At 36.5% G+C, this 8196-nt stretch overlaps 1 pseudogene; it reads left to right on the forward strand.

Moving 5' to 3' along the window:
• The first annotated feature begins 3311 nt into the window (after positions 1–3311).
• LOC113337718 lies at positions 3312–4964 on the forward strand (annotated as a pseudogene).
• Positions 4965–8196: the final 3232 nt, after the last annotated feature.

Here is an 8196-nt window from a genome sequence, read left to right on the forward strand (position 1 = left end):
TGAAATAGTTACTGAGAACCCGGAAGGCATTACTGAGAACCCAGAATACATTACTGAGAACCCAGAATACATTACTGAGAACCCAGAAGACATTACTGAGAACCCAGAATACATTACTGAGAACCCAGAATATATTACTGAGAACCCAGGAGACATTACTGAGAACCCATAATATATTACTGATAACCCAGAAGACATTACTGAGAACCCTGAAGATATTGCTGAGAACCGTGTGGTCTCAAATGAAGAGGTGCAGGAAGCTAATTTGGGTGAGATGGGTAAAGGAAAGCGACAGAAGATTCCTTCTAGTCGACTCAAAGGTTTTGTGACGCACACCGTACGAGAAAATAGTCCATCCTATACTCACTCTCCACAATCATCATCCTTAGGTACGCCGTATCCTTTGACATATTATGTTAGTTGTGATAGATTTTCGGCAGTTCATAGAAAATTTCTTGCAGCAATTACTGCTGGGTCTGCACCTGCAAGCTTCAAAGAAGCTATGAAGCATCCAGGATGGCGCAAAGCAATGGCAGAAGAAATACGAGCCTTGGAAGAACAAGGAACATGGGAATTAGAAGAATTACCGCCGGGAAAGAAGGCACTCGGAAGTAAATGGATTTATACAGAAAAGTATGATGAGAATGGACAGTTGGTGCGACTCAAAGCTAGACTGGTTATTTTTGGGAATCATCAAGTTGAAGGGTTGGATTATAATGAGACATTTGCACCAGTGGCGAAAATGACGACAGTGCGGACTTTTCTAGCTGTTGCAGCGATTAAGAACTGGGAAGTGCATCAGATGGATGTGCATAATGCATTTCTTCATGGAGATTTGGAGGAAGAAGTGTATATGAAGATACCACCCGGATTTGCTAAAGATAAGTCTAATATGGTGTGTAGGATGAAGAAATATTTATATGGTTTAAAACAGGCTCCTCGGTGTTGGTTTGCAAAATTGTCTGCGGCTTTGAAGAGTTATGGTTTTCGACAGTCGTATTCGGATTATTCTCTTTTTACTATGACCAAGGGAAAGATGAAGCTTAATGTTTTGGTCTATGTTGATGATTTGATTGTTGCGGGCAATGATTTGGTTGCGCTTCATCAGTTCAAAATATACTTGGGACAATGTTTCAAGATGAAAGATTTGGGAAAACTGAAGTATTTTCTAGGTTTGGAGGTGGCTTGGAGTAAACAAGGTTTTTATATATGTCAGAGAAAATACGCATTAGATATCATCATGGAAACAGGTTTATTAGGTGCAAAACCTGCAGAATTTCCAATGGAAACAAATCATCGTCTTTCTTTGGACAAAGGAGATTGGTTTACAAATGTGGAGAAGTATAGAAGACTAGTTGGTCGTTTGATTTACTTGTCCGTGACTAGACCGGACCTGGCATATTCCGTGCATATTTTGTCTCAATTTATGCAACGGCCAGGACTAGCACATTGGGAAGCAGTTCTTCGTGTGGTTCGATATTTGAAGAAGAATCCTGGACAGGGAATTCTGTTGCGCTCTGATAGTGGTCTTAATTTAAAAGGATGGTGTGACTCAGATTGGGCGAGTTATCCCTTAACTAGACGCTCATTGACTGGATGGTTTGTTCTTCTTGGAGATTCACCGGTGTCATGAAAAACTAAAAAGCAACATACTGTTTCTCGTTCATCGGCTGAAGCGGAATATCGTTCTATGGCGGCAACTACGTGTGAATTAAAATGGTTGAAACAATTACTGCGTGATTTGGGAGTTCATCATACACATGGAATGCGCCTTCTATGTGATAGTCAATCGGCTTTATATATTGCTCAGAATACAGTTTTTCATGAGCGAATGAAGCATATTGAAGTTGACTGTTATCTGGTTAGAGATGCTATAATACAGAAGATTATCACGCCTTCGTATACTCCTACAACAGTGCAATTGGCGGATATTTTTACTAAATCTTTAGGGAAAGCTCAATTTTAGTTTCTTATGTCCAAGATGGGCATGTGTGACCTCCATGCTCCGTCTTGAGCGAGGGTATTAAGACCCATGAATATGGTCTGGGATATTGAGACCGTAAGGGTAAGTCTTTAGATTAAGTCCAATAATGTGGGTCTTTAGATTAAGTCCAATAATGTAGGTTTAAACTCTATTAGGGTTTTGGGGTCTTGTATAAATATTCAACGTGAATGAATGAGAAAGGCAGAACTTAATATTCATAAAATCTAACAAGATGACGAAACGTGGCCCCCTTAAATAGGAGACTCTAAGTAATCCATTTTAGGGTTTCTGTTCTAAATCATTACATTTCTTTTTAAACTACATAAGCATGTGTACCTTACTTATACTCCACACACAGACAGACAGACTGCGAACATACAGGCAAAAATGTATATCCATTTCGAACAACAACCAATGAACATGCATCTTGATGTATCCCACCATCAACTATATCCATTTTGGGGTTTTCTAACAACTATTGCTCAATGTGGAGGGCAATTATTGAACCAAATTAAAAGGTTAATTTCTCGTCTGAATGACCTTCTCAGTTAAAAAAAAGTAGATTCCAAAATCCATAACCATGAAGGGAAATCACTACTGCTCTATACTCTTAGTTAGAGATATAACCCTCATCCAAGGATATTTTTTTTGGGCAGGTAAAAAACTGCAAAAGGAGATAGAAATTTTGATGTAAACAGCTAGACCATTCGAACTATATATTAGACTTTGTCATACAAAACATCAAAGTGGCTCATTAATTGAAAGGCACTAACTTTTCAGCATTGACGTCGTAATAATTCAAAACAGAAAAACCTTCACATTGAAGAAAAAGTTGGAGAAAACAAGGGTTTCCAAGATATTAATGTGAGTGGGTCTGGATTATTAATTACCAACACCTTCCCTGAATTAAAACACACATTTTAGATCATCATCGTTTTCATCCATGTAATCCAGTCCTCATAATTCATTTTAGAGAAGCATAATCCATCATCATACTATGTAACATCATCATCATAGTTCAATACTCCTGCAGACAAATTTTATCTTAATATGATCATCACTCTTTCTCTGTCAGATCACTCTCTATTTCTCTCTCAATTCTCCAATGATAATCTGTTTTGATATTTGGCACAAATCCCCTCAAGAATTTGCAAACCCAATTAAGTCATGATCTGATCATCATTCTTTCTTTCTGATCAACCTCTGTTTCTCAGTCAATTCTGAAACATTTCTTTGGTGATACAAACCTTCCCTGATCACTCCCTCTGTCTGGTGATGATCAGATGATCACTCTCCGTGTCTCGCCACACTCTATCTCGATCTCAATTCTGCTAGCCATGTTTAAACCTAATTCATCCATTATCCTCACTATTTTTCTCTCTCTTCTCATCACCACCGTCGCAAGGCCCGGAACTCTGCCACCACCATCACCCTCATCACCTCAAGGTCTTCAGCAGATACTCCCAAGTAATGGTGCTCGATCGACTACTCAAGAATGGCGTTTCTAAAACATGTCGCTGGCGTTATTGGTACCAGATATCGTTGTTTCCCAACATGGTACAGCAACATTCCGAACAATCACAGAAGCTATTAACGCTGTTCCTGATCATAGTTCAATGCGCACAGTGATTTATATAAAAGCAGGTACAATTGGATTTATCCCAATTTTTTAGGGTTTTCTCCTTATAGGGGCTTTTTTTTTTTTTTTTTTTTTTTTTTTTTTTTTTTTTGGGTATTACATGGTCTAGTTCTTTTAGACTTAAGTAATTGTTTCTATATGACTTTGCATTTCTTTGATGTTTTGCCTTTTAGACTGAGCTGAGTTTACTGTATCTTATATTTTATTGAGAGTTTGTACAATGCACTTACTATTCTATTTTATTTATATAACTAATCATAATTTTTACTGATAAAAAAAAAACAGGCAGATACGAAGAAGAGAACCTACAGATGGGTTCGCAGAAGACAAATATTGTAATGATCGGAGATGGGATCGGGAAGACGGTAATTACCGGCCGCAAGAACGTTAAAGACGACCACGTACACACGTACCACACAACATCTTTTGGTAAGTAACACTCTAAACTTGGATTCTCATCCAATTACCAGAAGAAATTGCTAGGGGTGGGGTGGGCTGTTTTGCTTGGGGTGCCTTTAATAATTTGTTTTATATGGGATTTGATATGCACCCCAAAGCAAAATGGTCTCCCTTTTAGCAACCATGAAGCATGATTGACCTTTCCCTAGTTAGTCCAAAATTGACCGCCTTGCTTGGTTAACCTTACCCGCACGACCAGCTTGCACATGTGGATGTTAGCATGTGAGCTGCACGTGTAAGTCAAAAACATGGACTCGGGACAGATATTTGGATAAACCTGTCCACGTTTTGCCATCTTAGCTTTCCCCAACAGAAACGAGTATTTCTTCTAGGTGGTGATCCAAATGGTGTTGTCCACTGAAGAGGAAAAATTGATAATTTAGATGGTTTCTATCAAGGGGTTGGAAACGATAAAAGAAGATAGATTTTGGTTTGTAAATGTGGATTTTGTTAAGTACATTTCAGTCCTCTTTGAGTTTTTCTATAGTCAACTTTGGTATTGGAGTGGCACTTTTATAAATATACTTTTCATGATTTTTTTTGGGTTGTAGATGAATTCTAATTTGTTGTTTGCTAACTTTACAGCTGCCACGGATGCTGGATTTATGGCGACCAATATTACCTTTGAGAATCGGACTGGCCCGTACAAAGGCCAGGCAGTAGCACTCAGGGTCAGTTCGGAAAGAGCCGTTTTCTACCGCTGTAGTTTCTTAGGCTATCAAGATACCCTCTATGTGCACAGTAATGTTCAGTTTTTTTAGAGAATGTGATGTCTTCGGGACAACTGACTTCATATGTGGTGACTTGAGGGTCGTGATCCAAAAGTCTAATATTTACACTCGCGCACCATTGATTGGACAACCCACCATTATCACAGCCTAGAAGCGGGAAAAGTCAAATGATACCACAAATATTTTCCTACAACTTAGAGCATCTCCAACAGTAGGTCAAAAATATCCTACGTGGATGTCATTGATAGATCCCCATTTATTTAGATTTTATCCCTACATCTTAATAAGACCCTTTATTCTAAGCCTCACCTCCAGTAGTTAAGGTTACAAAATGTATTTTAGATTTAGATAAACACTAAAAAAATGATATTTAGCTTGATTTCATATTAAAAATTATTTTTTTAAAATAAAATTGATGACATGGAATTAGTTAAGGGTTATCCCGAAAGTGTAGTTAAGACTTTCTTTAACACCTTCGTATTTAGTATTTGATTCCTCCTAGTTTGTAGGACCTAACCATTGGAGAGGCTTTTATAATAAATGGGGTCTAAAATCTTATGTGTCATTCAAAAAAAAAATTTCACCCTCTGTTAGAGATACTCTTAGTTGTTCAATCATACACACCTACAGTTGTTTGTTATTGAGTTGATCAAAACCAACATCCACGTTATTATGAAATCGGATTTAGTGTTTTAACTTTTAACATTCGCATTTCACGTTTTCTCTTTCACTTTTGTTTTCAAAGTTTAAGTTTGACAAATAACCATGTTTTAGGGCATACCTAAAATTTTTAGGGCATACCATATAAAGACGAAAAAAGTTCTTAGAAAGTAATCTTAAAAGCCCCTTATCCAAATATTTTGTTTAATACCAAAACCGCCCTTATTTGCATTTCAAATTCTTAATTTATTTTTTTAAAATTTTTAAAAGAATAAATATTTTAAAAAGATTAAACTTTTTTAAAATTAATATTTTAAGAAATTTATTTAATTTATTTATTTTTCTTTTTCAGTTATTTTTGTTGTTTTTCTTAAATTATTTTTTTAAGAAAAATATAAAACTAATTTATTTAAATAATATTTTTTTATTTTTTTCTAATATTTTCTTTAAAAGATAGTAAATATTTTTAAAATACATTTCTAATTTTTTTAATTTTATTTAAATTTAAAAAAAATAACAGAAAAATAAAAAAGAAAACTAAAATAAAAAATTAAATAAATTTTTTTAAGTATGGTTATGTTAGTTTCTGAACCCACCCGAGTTAAAGAACACTAAATCACCTTAATCAGTTTAACTTCGATTTTGTTTTCTCAACTAAATCACCTTAACCAATTTGAATTGGATTTTGTTTTCTCAACTGAATCATCTTAACCAGTTTGACCTGGATTATCAAGACACAACAACAAACCAACTTTTTTTGTGTGATTTACATGCTAACCAATTTATATTTTTTGGGAAACATGTATTATTATTCATGATTCTCGAATTCTTCCCGCGCCACAGTTCGTGCAATCCAAGAAGATCTTCCAAACCTATCTTGGACGACTGTGGGCTAACTATTCTCGAATAGTGTACATGTCTTGTTGGATGGATGATCATATCACTCCTCAGGGATGGATTCCTGTGAGTACTATAAAAAATGACACTGTCCCGGATACTCTTTTCTATGGTGAGTTCAACAATTCAGGTCCTAGTGCTTCAGTGTTTCCCCGAGCGAATTGGACGAGCTACCATAGGTTACTGCTCCAGAAGAAGTTCAGAGGTTTACTGTCACTCAATTCATTCTTGGATCAGCATGGTTGCCTTCGAATGGAGTACCTCTTACTCCAGGATTATCAGATTGAAAGATTGTAAGAATAGTTGAGATTTGATAAAATCATAGTATTGATATTTTCTTATGTATTAGACAACGTGATACAATATTTATGATATGAAAATTTTCTTTACTTGCATGTCTTTTATTTTAATAGTTTGTTTTAATGTTCCCTGATAAATATTCCGTTTACCAAGTATGACGCCATAAAAAGAGAACCCATACAACCAAAAGTAACTTATCGAGTATCAAAAATATTTCCTTCAACTTTATAATAACATCATCGAGATAGATACCAGGAAAAGATATAGTCGAGAAACGTCTGTGATGATTTCATCGAATCTTTTCAGCTTGGACATCAAATTTTAGAGCTTCTTTCGACCCAAATTGACCAAAAATAAACATCAGTATGAAATCCTTTTCCATATTTACGGGCCTTTAAGAGTGGAGGATAAACTTTCCCAGAATTGCATAACTTAAAGAACCGAGTCCTAGATCCTATAGGACTCTGCGTGTTGACAACTGCAATGAAGAAATTCTCTTAAAGAAACTGCATTCCAAAAAGATGTGATCACTTGCAGCATGAAACAATTTGAGAAAAAGGAAAATATTAGCAATTGGCAGACAATTTCCATATACAAAAGCACTGTTTCTTTTGTTGAGCTTCCGAAGAGTGATGAGTGTCACTAAACACAACTTCCAGAGAGATAATCCCACTTTGTGAGCGAGGCAAAATTTTTGCCCAAATCTTCATTTTAGGGAAAGAAAAAGAAACATACATACGAGCTTGATTATGATAAGATGATTTAATCGAGAAAGCTCCAGAACTTTCACCTAGACAAAAGATCTCACAACCACTATCGAGAAAGGGGATCACATAATCAAAAATACTTTAAGGGAAAAAACTAGGTAATTCAGATATTTCATCACCATAAATCTTCGTCTGGAGAAACCTGAATTCCAAGAAAAAAACTTATCAAATAGATAACACTTGAAGGAAAAAAACTTATCAATGAGATAACACTTAAAGGAAAAAAAACTAACATATTCTTCAAAGTTGAAGCGGAGAATAGATTTGGGAACAAGTCTATCATGATGAATCCATGAATATACCTCCTATCCTCCCAGAACCTAGTAGCCAAACCGTTTCCCAGATTGATTTGAGTGAACTTGAAGAAATCATCTTAAATTTGAGTGAACTTGAAGAAAACCCTAGTTTTCGCCACGCCTAAACCGCACCAAGGCATGCTGACTATGCCACATGTGCCATAGCATGTCGCGCCTTGCCGCGCCTAAACCATGTCATACCGGCCTTCCCTTTACGACTACCAAAATGAAGGCCTGCAACAATCAACGTCCATCATTCCATCTTAGATGCAAATCTTACCCGTCCAAGGTCGCCAACCAACGCATGGTAACCTTTGGACCAACGCTAAAACCCTAGTTTGGGCCACGCCTAAACCGCGCCAAGGCATGCCGACCATGCCACATGTGCCAATGGCATGCCGCGCCTAACCATGTCATGTCGGCCTTCCCTTTACGGCTAACAAAACGAACGCCTGCAACAATC

The sequence above is a fragment of the Papaver somniferum genome, unplaced genomic scaffold, assembly GCF_003573695.1.
Source record: "Papaver somniferum cultivar HN1 unplaced genomic scaffold, ASM357369v1 unplaced-scaffold_175, whole genome shotgun sequence".
Classification (NCBI taxonomy): Eukaryota; Viridiplantae; Streptophyta; class Magnoliopsida; order Ranunculales; family Papaveraceae; genus Papaver; species Papaver somniferum.